Genomic DNA, 19,345 nt, shown 5'->3' with positions numbered 1-19,345 from the left:
CCCCTGGAAATGTCTTACAATTTAAAACCTGGTTCCTAAATCTCTGTCTTACCATTATATAATCTATCTGATACCTTTTAGAATCTCCAGGGCTATATATGATTTCTAATGGAGCTATTGTATCAGCATTCTCTGAAAGAAACATAACTGCTTTATGACACTGAGGAGAGCTACTACTAAGTTACTCACAGTTGCAGTTGTTCTTGATTTGAATACTGCAATAATAACTTTGTTGTCTTTGGTGAAGAAATTTCAGAAATCCGTGTTTAGTAACCCTGCTTTAGTAGCACTGTCATCAGTAATATCACCACAGCTATTGCGCAGTGAAGGTATTGGTTGTGTCTTGCCATTGGTTTACTACACATGCAACCAGAACCTCTTTGGATTTTCTTCCAGATTTCAAAACGAAGTTTCACTATGGGAACTATTAAACACATCTTGCACTGAAACCCACCCTAAGTTTCGAGCTTCAGTAAAACATCGCTAATCTTGGAGATTTTGCATTCTTTTAAATTTTGACATGCTTTTTTTCATTGCTTCTGCAGCTGAGTTTTGACATATTTTGTGCACCACCCTTTTAATTTATTTGGTATCCTTTCAATTTATTTGGTATATATCTCTTAATTGATGTCGATACTATTTCTCTGAATTTAAGCCATGTCTGGTCTACACTTACAAAGTCAGGCTTGAAGGAGTAGAGACTAAGTAGATACCATCTCCTTGGAAGGCATCAAGTTAATTTTTATATGCTTTCTCATTAAATGCCCTATTGTGTAGGGCTGAAAATTAATAGGGATAAGGTAAACAGAATGTGCAAAGTAAGTGGAAATTACTCGTCTCTTCCCCGATTACAGTGCAATAGAAGATAATACAAGATGTTGACAGATTGCCATATCTCGGTAGCTTTGTATGTAATAATGAGGTCACAGATGCAGAAATCACCAGCAGAACTGGAAAATCAGTCCATATGGCAATTAGGTCTGTAATATGCCAACAAAGCTTTGACTGCACTCCTTTATCGTTTATATGTGTGAGACTTGGAAAATGTCAGTAAAATCAGCACACAGTCTCCATGTTTTTCACCAACAATGCTAGAGATGAATTCTGAAGATGTTAACCCAACCAAGTTACAAACGATGAAGTGCTGAGAATAAGAGGTCTACACAGCCTGCACAAAATTATTGTTGAAAGAAGACTGAGGATTGCAGGTTATGTTCTACGCATGTAAGGTGGAAGAATCCCAAAATCAACACTGTTGTTGAAATCAATGGACAGATACAGATGTACAGGAAGACCTTTTAACACCTGGAACTTTTGCAATGAATCTTCAATCCATGGACACAAACTTGGAGGAAGGTGAGAACTTGGCAGCTGATCAAGTGAACTAGTGGAAACCAGTTCCTTGTATGGTACACAGCAAATCTGAGTAAGTTAGTAAGTAAGTAAGTAAGTAAAGTACAACTGGGGATTTTGCAAAACTGTTGGATGATCGATATTATTGTCTAGATTTGACACTGTTGGACTTCTACCTTTTCCTTGATGTGTATTCTTCAAATTGTGAGTTTTACGAGAAAGCTGATAGATACTTACCAATCAACCTTCCCTGACACGAACTGACATTGTCTCTTTATAAATTCTACTGTGCTAACAATTGTCTACTGAGAATCCTCGACTAGGTCTCCGCAGCTCAAATGAGCCAGTTTCTTTTAAATTTCTGTCTTTGGCTATAATTGTCTTCCAAGTATGGTGACACAACATCCTGTCATGAAACTTTTGCCTTTACACTTGTTTACTTTTCTGGACACTGCCTTTTTCTGCACTGTGCACTAAATACACTATGTGAGTAATGTCCAATCTCCAACAACCAATCGTGAACTGTAAACAGCTGTAAACTCTACCAGGGCACATAACAAACAATTAACATTTGTGTTTTAGTGTTCTAAGCTGTGAGGTCATCAGCGGACAAATAATTTAGTACCTATTCCTGGACAGCCAGAGTGGCCGTGTGGTTCTAGGCGCTACAGTCTGGAACCGAATGACCGCTACGTTCGCAGGTTCGAATCCTGCCTCGGGCATGGATGTGTGTGATGTCCTTAGGTTTGTTAGGTTTAATTAGTTCTAAGTTCTAGGCGACTGATGACCTCAGAAGTTAAGTCGCATAGTGCTCAGAGCCATTTGAACCTATTCCTGACGTGCTGTTGTTTGGAACAACAACTGACATGATCCAAAATATTACTTTCTTTTATTATAGCTTCACTTTTATTTTGTCTAATGATTACTAATTTCAGTATCAAATTCCATCATCAAGCCACTATATGATCAGAAAGCATAGTGTATCATTAAAATATTGTTTAATAAACAGATTACCATTATATCATCATTCCTTAAAGTAATGTCCAAAGTGGAAGGACAGATGATTAATTTTGAGTATATACTAAAGTCAGAGTACTGAACCGGATATGAAAGAAGGAAAACCAGAAGGGCAGTGAGATACGGGTGCCTTCTATCACCTTACTTCCTTAATATGTTCATCTAGGAAGTAATAACAACAACAAAGAAAAGATGACCAGAATCAAAAGGTAATTTCTGGAATACGCCATGGAAATGTGATAGGACCATTACATTTACAATGTATATAAATGATCCAGTAGAAAGTGTCAGAGGCTCCTTAATATTGTTCACAGGTACTACACTTGTCCACCAGAAAGTAGCAATAACAGAAGACAGTATCAATTTGCACAATGACCTGCAGAGGATTGGTGAATGATGTAGGCTCTGGCAGTTGACCCTGCACATAAATAAATGTAACATATCACACACACACACACACACACACACACACACACACACACACAGGAAAAGAAATCCAATACTGTACAACTACACTATTAATGACAAATTGCTGGAAACAGAATCTATCATAAAATATCTAGAAGTAACTATCCAGAGCAACCTTAAAGTGGAATGACCACATAAAACAGCAATAGAAAAGCAGATGCCAGACTAAGATTCACAGGAAGAATCTTAAGTGAATGTAAATTACCCCTGTGTCCTTACCCAGTAAGACTGACAGAAGAGAGAAAGAAGATCCAATGAAATGCGGAGCGTTTTGTCACAGGATCATTTAGTCGCTGTGAGATCATTACAGAGATGCTCAGCAACTCCAGTGGTAGATGCCATAAGAGAGCAGTTGTGCATCACGGAAAGATTTACTACCCAAATTTCGAGAGAGTAGTTTCCGAGAAGAGTCTGACAACATAATAGTTTCTCTCATATACAATTCACGAAATGATCACGAGAAGAAAATTTGAGAAGTTAGAGATAATACAGAAGTGTACTGACAGTCATTCTTCCCAAGCACTGTTCACAAGTGGAAAAAGGCAGAGGGGATCAGTTGGTGGCATGAGACGTACCCCCTGCCACACACAGTTAGGTGGTTTTTGGAGCATGATGTCGATATGGAAACTTAATTGCATGCATATACACTGCAGATTGACGACATCACAATAGTAAATCAGAGTAGGAACTAAATAAAATGTTTCAGGCCTTAAATCAAGAAGTGGTAAAACTAAAGCTAAAAATGAATACAAAGAAGACAAAAGTTATGGCTACAGACAAGAAAGGAGGAGGAGGTAGGACTGACACAAGAACAGGCAATGAGCAACTCAAGAAAGGAACTGAAATTCAATATCTCAGTAGCATTTTGCAAGAAAACAATCAATATTTCAAGGCATTCAAGAAAAGAATAGCACAGGTGAAGAGTTCCTTCCAAAATAAGAAGAAGCTGCAACTGAATAAACATATCAGCTTCCACATTAAGAAAATATTTGTAAAGACCTTTGTGTGGAGTGTTCTGACACACAGATGCAAAATCTGTACATTAGAAAAGCCAAAGGAAGCTCGCCTCAGACCTGCTGAAATGTGGTTCTGGAGGAGAAGTACAAGAACTAGCTGCATTGACAGAAAAATTAAAGGAAATAGGAGAGAAGAAAGAACCACTGAAAGTTATAGGCCAGGGCAAAGCAAAATACACTGGACACTTAACTGGAGACGATAATCTTTTAAAAAACATTTCTGAAGGCAAGATCGTAGGTAAGAAAACAAGGGGATGACTGAGAACATCCTACTTAAACAATATGATCAATGAATGGGATTTTCTTCACACATGGAGATGAAGACAACTGCTGAAGAGAGGAAGCTGTGGCTGCAGAGACAAGGTTTAACCTTTTGGAAGAGTAAGGACAAACTAATACAAAATATGAGTCTGCATGGTAGCTACATATGGAATAAATGACAACTTCTTGTGTGCAGTCATCAAGTCACTTACTTCAGTAGGTGTCTTATCTACTAAAAGTAAAGGTCACTGTTGTGCTTTCAATAGATGTGAACTGCACCCTGAAAATGGTATGTCTAGTTTGCAGTTGTACAGAAGCTTTTTATTTTGCAAAATTGTTCAAATGGCTCTAAGCACTATGGGACTTAACATCTGAGGTCATCAGTCCCCCAGACTTAGCACTACTTAAACCTAACTAACCTAAGGACATCCCTGCCTGAGGCAGGATTCGAACCCGCGACCATAGCAGCAGCACGGTTCTGGACTGAAGTGCCTAGAACCGCTCGGCCACAGTGGTCAGCTTTTATTTTGCACAGAAATGTTTGATAATAAGATGAACTGATGCTGGCACTTGCTACTGAAACCAGTAGTACTTAGACACAACAAAAATGTGACTACAGAATTAAGAATAATTTTTCCAAACAATCGAGTATTTTTACCAAAACAACACCACAATAGTGGAAACTTATTTTAAACTAAAGACACAAAAGAAAAAAAGAGAAACTGTAAAGATCTTGAGTCTCATAAGACTCTCTTGGGAGGAAAATGTAAGATTTTTAATTGGTAAACTTGCAAGGCATCCTTTTTATGTTGTATAAACTACGAAACTGTTAGCATCGTCAGCTAAAATTTACTTCTTCTGTCTTAATATACCTTCCTTCACTTACAGCTGCAGTGTGGAGACAGCGGTGAGGGTGGGAGCGGGGATGGGGGCAAGGGTGTGGGCATACTGCTTTAAAATGGTGATTCTTGTATTGATATTCTTAACAACAGATTTATATATTTTGTTTATGAAAGTCTGCATGCGATGACAGCTGCACTAGTAATACCTTCACAGGGTCGTATTCAAGTTGCAAGGCTAGATCTATGCCAACCATGACACGCTCCCAGCCTTTCCTCTTCGTGATCTGGTTGTAGCGTTGGGACTGCAGGGTGTCTAAGCTGATGTTCAGACCGTCAAGCCCTGCCCTCTGCAAGGCAACCAGCTGTCTTGTCAACATGAGGCCATCGGTTGTCATTAAGACACTTTCGAGATCTTTTATTTCCTTCAAGGCACCCATGAAACAGCAAATTATTCTAAAGAAACTGAAACAAATAATTTGTAACATTGCTGCTGCATATGAAACAAAACTCCCGTTGATAAATTGAAAATACAAATTCCTCAAAAGTTAACTGTACATTTGCCCTAATACAAAGAGATAAGAAGGGTTAATAAACTGAATTGAAGAATGCAAGTTAAGATAGCAATGAAAAAATAATTAGAGGCATAAGATCACCTACTGCAACAGGGAAATGGGAATCAATATGAACCATTACCCAGCTACTGTCAACTGATTCCATGTCTCCATGCACACTGTATAAACCACTGTGGGTTTGTCCGACAAAGTACATTGTTGTACCACACATTATGGTTTTTCCCCATTCAATGCTCATGTGGAGTGTGGGAAGAATGATTCTTTAAATGGTTCTGTGCATGCTGTAATTAATCTTGCCTTCATGGTCCCTATAGGAGTGATACATATGCGGTTATTGCATAATCCCTAAATACCTCACTTAATACAGGTTCCTGAAATTTCATAAATTAGGTTTTGTCATATATTTGGCGTCTATCTTCACTTGTCTGGCATTTCCAATTTTTAGTAGCTTCTTGATGCTCTCCCATGCATCAAATAAATCTATGATCAATCATGCTACACTATTTTGTATACATTCAATGTCTGCCATTAGCCTTATTTGTTATGGGTCATACTTAAGCAATATTCTAGAATGGGCCACACAAGTATTTTGTAAGCAATGTCCTCTATAGACTGATTGCATTTTCCAGTATCTTACCAATGAATTGAAGTCTGCATTCTGCTTTGCCTGCAAGTGAGTCTATGTCACCATTTCATATCATCCAGATATTTGTATGAGTTGACCAATTAAAACTGTGATTATTTGATAATGTAGTCATACAATACCGTCTTTTTTTTGTTTTGTGATGTGCTCCAATTTACTTTTCTGAAAACTTAAACTCAGTTGCCTATCTTTGGACCAAATTGAAATGTTATGATCTGACTCAAATTTGTGCAGATTTTTTTCAGGCAATAATTCATTATAGACAACTCTATCATCCAGGAAAAGTATGAGGTTCCTTATAATATCGTCTTCCAGAACATTAAGGTACAACATAAATGTAATGGTATAAATTACTATAACTGTATAAATAAGTTTATAAGTGTGTAAAATACATTGAACTATTTGTTACAACAAAATATTGTACCGGTATACTCAGCAAGATGTTAAATCAGCAGATAGCTACATTTTATGTTCAACATTTTGTGTACAGCATATATGCTGGAAAGGATTTATACCCAAATTAAATAAATCTGAAGAAATGGTAGTGTGTGTCTGGAAAAAAAATCCGTAAAAACTCATACAGTCCAATTTGCTATTGTGTCACTGTTACTGAAATATAATACAAAGTAACTGAATTCGATGAACATTCTCAGAGTGCAATATGCCTCAGAGTGAAATGCACAGTAATGTCAACATTATTTTTTAGGCTATGTTTGTGAAAATGGATGAAAGCAAACCACACATTTTGTTCTCAATCTGCGGAAGCATTATGCACTGTGAAACACTGTACTGCTGTTATACATAAAAGCTGTCTCATTGCCAACATCTTTCCCCTGCTGGCTGTTCTACACTTCTCGTAACTAATTCAACACGTTGTAAGATATTTTATGCTGTATGACACCACAGTCCAATCTGGTTAGGATAGCATAAAAATAATATATGAATTTCAGTATTGAAACTGGAAAAGCAGAACAGCTCTCATCACACTGGATATCAAATCGAGGTTGGATTACAGCCATGGGTACATCATTTCATGCTACTCAACTGAATGTCATATGTCAGAGTTCTTCAACTGTAGTGGCTGGCGACTGGTGGCTGGCGGCTGGTGGCATACCCATGTCTTGGCATCCTGTGAACAGACGTTCTCCACAGGTGACAGATTTGAAGAAAATGCTGGATACGGCAACAGTGGAACACTCTCTGTATCGAGGTAGCTCAGTACAGCTCAGGTGATGTGTAGTCTTGCATTATCTTGTTAAAAGATAACATCAAAGAAAGACTTGTAAGGGATAGAACAATTTATCAGCTTCCTGAACATCCTTCCAACAGCGAGGAAAACAAAATAAACAAGAAAGAAGAACAAAAATACAACGCTGCTGACATTCCTAATTTAAACTAGAGGTATGTGATGCTGTAAATATGATTCCCAATTACCAAATTGTGAATACGCCCGATTTAAAAATTTATCACCATAATGTGCAATCCCTGCGTAATAAGATCGATGAAATTAACGTTCTATTAACACATGAACTTAATGATATCTCAGTGTTATGCATTTCTGAGCACTGGCTTAACCCAGAATTAATCCAGAATACTAAAATAAACAAATTTGTCTTGGCTGCTTACTACTGCAGGAAAAACAGCAAACAGTGTGGGATAGCAATTTACACAAAGGATAATGTAGATTTTATTACACTACCTGACTTAACTAGGGCAAATGTCGAAAAGGATTATGAAATTGCAGCTATAAAAATTACTCAGTTCAACCTGGTTATTGCTACAGTTTACCGATCACCGTCTGGGAATTTTGAACTTTTCTTAAACAAAATGGAGTCATTGCTAAATAAAGTAAATAAAATGGATTGTGAATTTATAATCTGTGGTGACTTCAATATTGACATTTTGAACCTTGCAACGTCCTTCAATTTAAAGACTGAAGTAAAAGCAGCTACCCGAGTATCAGAAACTTGTCAAACAGCTCTTGATCAGTTTCTAGTAAATAAGAGTTTACACAACACCTCACTAAAAATTTTCAATGCAGGTTTTAGTGATCATCTTGCTCAAATATTAAGCGTAAAAGTACAAGGCAGTATTATTAACAACATGTCTTTTAGAACAGCATATCGAAGCTATAATCAGCATAATGTGAACTACTTCAACAACTTATTACACAAAGAAAAATGGCTAGGAGTGTACAAAATGAATGATATAAATGAAAAATTCGACACTTTCATTGATACATTAACCCATTTCTTTGAACTTGCATTCCCACTGAAAACATTAACCATACGGGGAAACTCTAGAACAAACAGCTGGATCACAAAGGGAATAAGGGTTTCATGCCAGAAGAGAAGACTACTTCATGAAATATGTAACTCGAAAAATTCATCACCTGTAGTACGCGCATACTATAAAAAATACTCCAAAATATTAAGAAAAGTAATAAAAGCAGCAAAAATAATGCATAATGATGAAATCATTTATAATTCAGCTAATAAATCAAAGGCTATGTGGAGTGTTATAAAAAAAGAATGTGGAGAATACAGACAACCTTGGAAAAATATAACACTATCACATAAAAATAAAAAAGTAACAAACCCCTTAGAAGTAGCTAACACATTTAACAACTTTTTCACAGGTGTTGCTGAAAATATGTTACAATCAAACTTTAAGAGCATCCAGGCAAATGAATATAAAATAAGTACATGTAGAGGATCAATGTACATCGGTTCTGTTTCACAAGATGAAGTAGCTAAAGCAATAAAAGGACTAAAAAATTCCAAATCGGCAGGTATTGATGGTATACCTGCAACAGTGTTAAAGGAGAGCGCATCAAACCTAACTGAAGTACTCACACATTTATGCGACTGCTCACTTCAGGCAGGCACTTTCCCTGATGTGTTAAAAACATCAAAAGTTATTCCTGTATATAAAAAAGGGGATAAAGACAATGTAAATAACTACAGACCCATCACAATTTCCTCCTGCATCTCTAAAGTACTGGAAAAAGTTATGTATGAGAAACTTATGAAATTTATAAATAAAAACAGCATCCTATGTAATGAACAACATGGATTCAGAAATAAGAGGTCAACGACAACTGCTGTCTATGAGTGCATCAATTTCATCCTAAACCTGATGGACAAAAAACAGGAAACAATAGGAGTCTTTATTGACTTGTCAAAAGCTTTTGACATGGTGGACCATAAAATTCCGCTATCAAAGCTAGAAAGATATGGTATTCGAGGTCTGTCCAACAAGTGGATCAGTTCCTGCCTGACAAATCGTATGCAGGCAGTGTGCGTCAAGCACACAAATATTGAACTAAAAACTGTATCTAATCACTTATCTGACTATAAACAAATAAAATGTGGTGTACCCCAAGGATCTGTATTGGGACCCCTTCTGTTTCTTCTGTACATAAATGATCTAAGCTTAAATATTGATGCACACAAATCAATCATATTTGCAAATGACACCACGATTCTACTAAAAGGAGACGACGATGAACAGTTACAGCAGACAGTAAACACAGTCACAAAACAACTTAGCAGCTGGGCACAGAGTAATCGGCTTGTAATAAACAGTAAGAAAACTGTTGCTCTAAAATTCCACAATGTTCCTAACAAGGACATGTTTATCCCATCAGTCTCTATCAATGACGAACCAGTTGGTAACAGTACTGAAACCAAATTCTTAGGACTTTGGCTGCAGAGTAACATCAGATGGAACAAGCATATTGAATGTCTCAATGCAGAACTGACCAAAACACGTTATCTTCTTTGTTCATTAAAATCATGCTGTAGTGAGAAAACAGTATTGAATGCATATCATGCGTACTTTCATTCTCGTCTTAGATATGGGGTCACCTTCTGGGGAAACTCTAAAATAGCTAATAGCACTTTTAAACTACAAAAAAAGGGCCATTAGAATCTTGTTTGGGTGCAAGCCTAGAGACTCTTGTAAACCCCTGTTTAAGAAATCTGGTATTCTCCCATTACCGTGTATATACATTATGGAAACCCTTTTGTTCTTTAAATTAAATGTAACAGGCAAGGACCAGAGGCTAAAAAAAACTGTGATATACATGAGCACTTTACCAGACAAAACAGGAACTTACATATGACTCAAATCAGCATAGCACTGTGCCAAAAAGGTACTTTTCACATGGGAGTTAAGCTTTATAACAAACTTCCTGAAAACATAAAAGCTATCACTGAGGTCAATACATTTGGAAAATCTCTAAAGTCATATTTACAGCATCACTGCTTTTATTCCATTGAAGAATATTTAAATTTATGAAATGTGTTATATAAATACTTGTGTGTAAAGTGTATTATTGTAAGCTTAAATATGTATGCTTTGAAATTACTTTCAGCCTGTATATTTATAACTTGACTTGTCCAATGTCTTATGCATAAGCTGCTATGTAGACAACAGGACCAATAAAATACAATCTACAATCACGGAGCCCTTGAAAATAGGGCACAGCGATAGGCCTTAACAAAACACAAATGCAATGACTGCTGTCCAAATTACTGGATATGTGAACCAGAAGTTGTGACATGTATCCAGTTGCACCCCATACCATCACATCACATGCTGGACCCGCATGAGAATGACAGGAACAATCTGGCCAGGTCTGTTGGCATCAGAGCCTCCAAACACAAGTACATCAATTGTGACGATGTTGCAGAACCGAGACTCGTCTGACATGATGACACAGTGCCATTCCTGTGTCTGGCATTGTTGTCAGTTGCACCGCTGTCAGTTCACCTCTCTCTAGAGCTGCATTAAGGGCTTGACAGTCTGTGCTGCTCCAGATGCCATCACATTGTCTGTGTGGATATCTGTCTCACTGTATACAAGCCCACTTCCTGACTAAATGTACACAACTTCACTGCAGGATCACGTACGCATGAGCGAACACTTGTCTGCCCTCTCAGGTGCTAGTTGGGTGGCACTACTGAGGCCCTGCAAGGCATTTAGCATGGCCCTCCTGAACCTACCAATTCTATGTTGGCACAAAATGAGATTCTGAGCAATGCAAGCAGCAATATAGTGAAACAATAAACCAGAGTCTCAGCAGACCATGAGCCTGCCACTGCCAAATCTGGAATGCTGATAAACATTTCTCCTTCTTCCATTATGCTTAACACGGTCTTCGTGTAAACAACCAACACTGAAATAGAATTTCTGAATGAGAAACCCGCTCCATAAGCTTTTCTTGCATGCAGAATATGCATGGGAGTGCTGAAAAGTAATGCCTCTGAATTTTTTATTCTGTTCTCAATATTGGTCGAGGTATGACACGTCACGCATATTACTTGTTCAACTTTTCCACTTCACTGACTCATGGCACACCCACCTCCCGCAAACAGATGGAGTCGGAATAGGCAGCCCACTCTGACCAGAGATTGTGAATATGTTTACGGTGCACTTCGAGGAAGAGGCCCTGATGTCAACCAAATGGAAATCCATCTTCTTCTTTTCTTCTTCTTCTGTTATGTGGATAACACACTTGTCATCTGTCCTCATGGAAGAGACAAACTTCTTGACTTCTTTGTACCTCTGAACTCCACACGCCACAAAATCAAATTCACTATGGAGACCAAAGAAGAAGGAAGACTACCATAGCTGGACATCATAGTCAGGAGAATAATGGACAGCACCCTGTGCCACAGCGTGTATCTGACTCTATAAAACACATAAACTCAGTTCTCCCTATGGCACTGTGAATAATTTTAATAACAAAAAGTGAGATGAATGTTGCAGCTTACAATTAATTTCCACTTTGGCTTTGTATTCAAGATCAGTCTTACCTGAGAGTGCAACATTACATCTTTAGTTAATTTAATTATATGTTCATTAGATTTTGGTTATAAGGCACGTTTTGCTGCCTAATGTTTCATCTCCAAATACTGGAAACAATCCATGGAGGAGAAGGTATTGACGCAGTGCTTAAACCAAACAGAAGACCACAACTGCAGCCATACTCAAGCAAATTGCTATGCAGTAGTTTCAGTGAATTTGACAATGATGTGGCTGCTTTCATAGTGGCCCAGTCATATTGTGGGGTACGGAATGCCAGTGACAGGGCTGGAATTGTAGGTGACAGATGGGTTTTTGGCAAAGCCTTGTATCAATACCTCCTTAATTATTGAGCTGAAAAACTGTAAAAAACATTCATGCAGTAAAATCACACAAAAAAATTTCCTATTTCTGCAGGTATTGTGCCTTCTGTTTCTTTTTCATTACAAAAACATATTGATTCAAGTTTATAAAGTCACAACTATGTCACTGTGATTTGTGTAACACACATTCTGGAACATGTTCCAGGAATGTCATGAAACAGACAGCTTAAAATAATTACTCTAGCTCATCTTTCAAGACTTGCATGCCAACAACAACACCATCTATCCAATCTCTTTTTATTTCACTTTCATGAAAAGATTTCTCCACAAAGGATATCATCTGCCATGTAGGTAGTGCAAGAGGAAATTCCACACTAACATTTGGGTAATCAAGTGGATTCTGTGTCTTGTCAGAACCAAGTACAATCAACCCAATTTCATCTTTACCACTGGTAAATATCTGGAAACATATTAAATGGTAAAAATAAGTTTTGTTTATAACAAGTTGTATACCAATAAAAACATCACACACAGATACTCTTTATAAAATTATTTAATTGGATAGATAAAAAATCTACTCACCAAGCAGTGGCAGAACACACACATAAAAGACTGTTGTGATAGGCAAGCGTTTGGAGCCAGTGACTCCTTCTTCAGGCTGAAGGGTTGCAGGGGAAGCAAGAAGGATGAAGGAAAAGGACTGAAGAGGTCTAAGAAAAGGGGTAGATTTTGGGAAAGTCACCCAGAACCATGGGTCATGGGTGACTTACCGTACAGGATGAGAAGGAAAGACTAATTGTTGGGGACTGCATCGGGCAAGATTCGGAAACCTGAGAGCTTAAAGGTGGAAGACAGGGTAATATGCAAGACAGAGATTACTACTAAAACTGTGTATGGTTAATAAGAGTGAGAAGGTAAGTGTATTGTATGCAACAGTTGTGGGAGGGGGCAGTGAAAATAGACGGGAAAGACAATGAAAGATGTAGAAAGCTAAAACGGAGTGAAGCAAAGAGTAATTACAGTGAAGAAAAGCTGAGACAGGAGAAATTAACGTAAATTAAGGCAAGGTGGGTGGTGAGAACCAAGGACACGTTGTAGTGCTAGTTCCCACCTGCGGAGTTCTGAGAAACTGGTGTCTGGCGGAAGAATCCAGGTGGCATGTGTGGTGAAACAAGTGCCGAGGTCACGTATGCCATGTTGTAGAGCATGCTCTGCAACAGGATATTGTGAGTTTCCAGTATATACACTATGCCTATGCCCACTTATCCTAACTGATAATTTGGTGGTAGTCATGCAGATGTAGAAAGCTGAACAGTTTTTACATAATAGCTGGTATATGACATGTGTCGTTTCTATTTTTCGCCTAATCCGAAGTTCTGGGTGACTTTTCCAAAATCTACACCTCTTCCTGGAACTCTCCAGGCCTTTTCCTTTACCCTTCTTCCTTCCCCTTCAACGCTTCTGTCTGGAGGAGCCACTGGCTCCGAAAGCTTGCCAATCACAAATAATTTATTGTTTTTGTTGTTATAGTTACTCTTTATAACCTACTTAAAATACATCACGTACCCTCCTCTCCACAATTCTTCGAACACATAGTTTTGCCTTTTGCAAAAAATCACTGCGTTTCTGTATAACATACTTGGAGTCAAAGTGTCCAACATCTATTACAATTATAAACAGAAGAAAGAAAGTCATTGTATTTATTGGCAGTATTACGCAATCAAATATTTTGAAAGAGTTCCAGTGGTATAAATTTACAAAATCTTACAAATAAATATATATGTTTATTCTTTAAATCAATTCTTAGCAATAACATAATAGTATAAATTGCAGAATCAATATAGCCAATTTTAATGTAATGACTGCAATACAAATACAATATAACAGCGGTAAGTTATAACAAATGAGAGAGAGAGAGAGAGAGAGAGAGAGAGAGAGAGAGAGAGAGAAAGAGAGGCATTTAGACAATGTTTCATTACAGTGTGAAACTTATTAGAATTAAAATGAAGCCATAGTGAATTATTACATTCCAAAACTAATAATTATTGTGTTCTTTCACCCCAAAATAATACATTCATTAGGCAATGTATACTTTTAATTTCAGAAATTTTTACAGCTCTGAACTTCACTGCTTCAATGAATTTATTACATGTGTCAATGAATGAGGGTTGATAACACTGATTTAGTCATTCAATTGTTCGTCACGTGATATTCGCAATGTTCTTAATAACTTCTTATGTAAAGTTCTATCATCAAAAAGATAATCTACGTAAGTTTTAAAAGTCGCGAATCTTTAAACAACAACTTGAAAATGGGTATATCAGTATTTTGTATACATTCTAGCATTGCTAGATTTACTTTTAAATTTTAAAGTATATGAGCAGATTGAGCGACTTTCCATCCAGAAAATTTGCTGTTGGCAAGACCACACTACAAAGAAAAATGGTCTTTCCGGAGTCAAATGCTGAAAAATTCATAAATACCAGCATTGTAAGTGATACAAACAGGTATTAAGCACCGGGCATAAATATCATTCTGCTTGACGAGAAAAAAAGTAGGTAGATGAAAGAGTAAATTGGGAGCAAGGATTGAACATAAACTAACCCAAATTGCACAAAAAAAAAACATGAGGGTCACTGCTCAAGAATTGAGAACTGCCCCCCCCCCCCCCCCCTCTTTCTTTTACAGGCTTGTTTCACATTTCAGATGAGACCATGTCCCCCATATGTGAAGAAAATAGCCAATATGTAAAGAGAATTACAGATAAAGAGTTTTCTAGAATGAGATTTTCACTCTGCAGCATAGTGTGCACTGATATGAAACTTACTGGCAGATTAAAACTGTGTGCTTGACCAAGACTCAAACTTGGTGATCGTAGCCCCAGACCTGTGTTGCCGTTTTGGGAGGTAGATCTCATATCTGGAAAGAGGAGATGACAGTTAGGGTACTATGGGTGAGCAGCTGCCATCAATTTTTGATGGTGCAGAACCCACAATAGTGGAACTGCTGCCTAGTCCAAAGGCACCTGTTACCAGTCTTACCCCACAATAGTGTATCGAATCCAGACGTAATGTCGAAGCTGATAAAAAGTCATATGAGAGATTCCTGTAATCTAGGTGTGACTGCACCAATGCTGCATACAGCCATATCAAAGTAGAGTGGACCACACCGCTGAGGCATAGAAGAGCATTCAGGTGCGACCTACATGTCTGCTTTAGTTGGCAAAGACGGGGAAGCCATGTCAACTAGGCATCAAAGACCAGTCCTAAAAAACACAATGACAGAAATGCATAACGTAGGTCATGGCAGCCAAAAAAGGGATGCTATGAGTGAAAGCCCAGGATTGTGCTTGGTGTATTGCTCCCTGCATTCTGCCTCCAGCAATAGCCGTCACGGACGAACAAAAATGATGGGGACAAAATATGTCATGCAGCTGCCGCCAGATCATTGATAGCCACAAAAAGGAGAGTGACACTCAAAACAGAACCTTGTGCAAGCCCCTTCTCCTGCAGGGGGGGGGATGCTACAGGAGGCACCAACCTGTACCCAAAAAGTGTGACATGGAAGAAAGTTCTGGATAAAAATCAGGAGTGGGCCATGGAGGCCCCACTCCTTTAAGGTGGCAAGGACATTATGGCACCATGTGGTATCATAAGATATACACGCAGATCAATGAAAACTGCAACAAGGAACTGATGCTGAGCAAAAGCTGTTCAGATAGCACACTTCAAGTGGACTAAATTATCTTCAGTAGAGCGCCCTTGGCGAAAAGCACCCTGGATCGAAGCCAAAAGATCCGGGGATTCAAGGACACAATACAGCCTTCAACTAACCATATGTTCAAGTAACTTGCAGGGCACTGAGTAAACAATCTGGACTACAGCTGTCCATTTGAAGAGGCAATTCATGTGATTTCAAAATTGGAATAACGGCATTTTCTCGCTACTGGGAAGAGAATTCTGCATTGCGCCAGGGATGGTTAAAGAAAGGCCAGGTACACTGACGGAAAAATTTGCAACACCAAAAAATAATTAATGTAGAGTAATGAAATACCAGGAATATATTTGTTGAGACAACGTATGTAAAGTGATTAACGTTGCAGGGCCAATGGGAGTGTGAGACAAGCCACTGCAAATGTAAATGCAAATGCTGGTACGCTATTGTACACGTGTCATGTGTCAGTTTGTGGGATGGAGTTCCATGCCTGTTGCACTTGGTTGGCCAATATAAGGACAGTTAATGATGTTTGTGGATGGGTTGAAGCTGTCATCAGATGATGTCCAATACGTGCTTGATGGGAGGTAGAGCTGGTTATCGAGCAAGCCAAGGCAATATGTTGACACACTATAGCATGTTGGCTTACAACAGCAGTATGTGAGCAAGTGTTATCCTGTAGGAAAACACCTCCTGGAATGCTGTTTGTGAATGGCAGCACAACAGGTCAAATAACCAGACGGACATACAAATTTGCAGTCAGCGTTCGTGGGATTCATACAGACAGTTTTGTCAGTGGAAAAGCGAAAGCCATTGTTGATGCTCCACGAGTAAAGACAATCAAGACATTGCTGAAGATGCCACTAAGTGAGACAGGTTCATAGAGAATTGCAATAGAAGGCAAAATCGTCAAAAAAAAAGAGAGCCGGAGATGCCCAGTGGGAGACAGGCCATTATGGGGTTTATGGTGATAGCAAAGAGAATGACACTCAGAATGGAACCCTGAGACACACCATTTTCCTGGATAAAGGTGTCCGACAAGGCAGACCCTTCATGCACCTCGAAAACTCGGTCTTTTCAAAATGTCTGAAGGAAACATGGTAGGTGGCCACGGAAGCCCCACATGTGAAGAGTATGGACGTTACTAGCTCTCTAGCAGGTGTCATAGGCCTTCTCCAAATCGAAAAACACAGCGACAATCTGGGATATCTGCAGAAAACCATTCATGACATGGGTGGGCAAAATAATGAGATGGTCCACTGCAGAATGCCGTGTTGAAAGCCACACTGTGCATTCATAAAAAGTTGTGAGACTCGAGCCACCATATCATCCGGGCATGAATCATATGTCCCATCACCTTGAGAACACACTGGTAAGAGAGATGGAGTGGTAGCTAGAAGGAAGAGTGTGTGTGTGTGTGTGTGTGTGTGTGTGTGTCAGAGAGAGAGAGAGAGAGAGAGAGAGAGAGAGAGAGAGAGAGCTAATTTCGGCAAGAGCTAGATTTCCATCAATAAACTGAGTTGAAGCTGCTGTTGTGGTCTTCAGCCAACTACTGTTTTGGTGCAACTCACCAGCCTATTCCTGCCTTTGTAAGCCTCTTCATCTCTGCATAGTATTTCAACCTAAATCCACTTAGAATGGTGAACCACCATTCAGAGAATAACTTTTTAACAACACAGTTTGACTTCTGTAAAGGCTTCTATACTGAGAATCCGACATAATGTCTCACAAATTCAATTCCAGTAGAATTAAATAGTGGAAATTATCCCCTCTGTCATCTTGCCAAAGCCTTTGACTGTTTAGATTAAAAAATTCTGTGAGGGGGAGCAAAAAAAGTATGGCATTAAAAGTCTTCCCCTTGCATGGATTGAGTTGTACTTTAACTACAGAAAATGGAAGGTCACATTAACAAATGATAAGACAGGAATAAGATTAAACTCAAAAAGGGAGAACATAAAATATGGTGTGGCACACAGTGTTTGCTGCCAAGTCCACAAAAATGATTTACTTGGGGCACTGGAGGGCTTTGGAAAAACTCTAATGTTTTGCAGTGTCACAAACTTATTGATGCAAGATCTAAACTCATCCATACCAGAAACATCCAGGAGAATAACAGAACAGGCTTGTACTGATCAACAGATACCAGCTTAATGCCTAAAAACTTGTATTGTGCAGTTCTAAAGAAATAAAAGTGACTTACAGATACGAATATCAAAAGTAGGGATAAATGGGTAACTAGGCTCCCGTGTTCTAAGTTCCTGGAAATGCAGATACCACTCACATGTGAGACCAGCATGTGAGTCAGTTAACCGAGAAGCTCAGTTCTGCCCATTTTGTGCTTAGAAATCTCTTACTGTATCAAACTGGACAAAGGATTGCTAACACACTTTCACTCAGTTTACTCATATGGCATAATCTTCTGAGGTACTTCAGCTAAGCGGAAAAAAATATTTATTCTACATCTTGAAAAAGCTTCTTCAGGGACCCATGGATTCTCACACTTACATGCCTATAGAAGTTATATTCCCTAATGGTATTTGTGATTAATAGCAAGAGTTAGTTTAAGATGAACTCAGCAATTCAGAACTGCAATACTAGAAGCAAAAATAATTTCCATATATAAAAACCTAAAATCAGGTTTGCCACAAGTTTCTCCAAGTGAAATTCCCTGATATTTCTCTGATTCCACAGACACGTTTTAGAATTTTTCCCCGACAAATTTTGAGGTCTCAAGGGGAGGTAAAGACATAAGTCGACAAAAGAATGTAAGGGCTTTGTATTTCTCCCCCATTTTGTTTTAGGGCGCAAAAACAACTAGGGTCATATGTGTCCATGCCAAAACTGTGAAACACAAAGATGAAGAGAGGAGTTAAAAATGATTACATGTCAACGTTTAATGACGGAAGATAGGACAGCTAGAAACAGGGATGTGGAGAAAGGTCTATGAAGTACGCAATAGTGAAATGGAGGCCCAGAACTAAAAATTAAATGGCCTTCACTATATTGCTACAACTGATAAAAAGTAAAACAGAGTCGACAGCCCACGCATTGTTCACTAAAATGGCCAATAACTCAGATGGCAAACCCAAAAGGGAATGTAAACTCTAAAAAAAAAAATGGCATCCCCTCAGGAAACGGCAGACAGTTAAAAGTTGGGTGCAATGTGCACAAAGTAGTAGGGGAGCACCACTTAACAAATGGTGATGGCTAAAAAGGCAGTGCCCAATATGCAACCTAGTTAAAATGACCTCCTCGCCACAGGAGGACTGAGAGGAGGTTGTCCAAGCCACTGGGAGAGGCTTAATAACCCAGAGCTTATTCCTAT

General features: G+C 38.5%; 1 pseudogene; it reads right to left on the bottom strand.

The window, feature by feature from the left end:
* The window catches only part of LOC124616670, a 104,924-nt pseudogene extending 90,923 nt beyond the window's left edge, over positions 1-14,001 (bottom strand).
* Between the last annotated feature and the right edge of the window lie 5,344 nt (positions 14,002-19,345).

The sequence above is a fragment of the Schistocerca americana genome, chromosome 5, assembly GCF_021461395.2.
Source record: "Schistocerca americana isolate TAMUIC-IGC-003095 chromosome 5, iqSchAmer2.1, whole genome shotgun sequence".
Lineage (NCBI taxonomy): Eukaryota > Metazoa > Arthropoda > Insecta > Orthoptera > Acrididae > Schistocerca > Schistocerca americana.
Note: the sequence above shows the minus strand (reverse complement) of the source record. Positions and strands in the feature narration are given on the sequence as shown.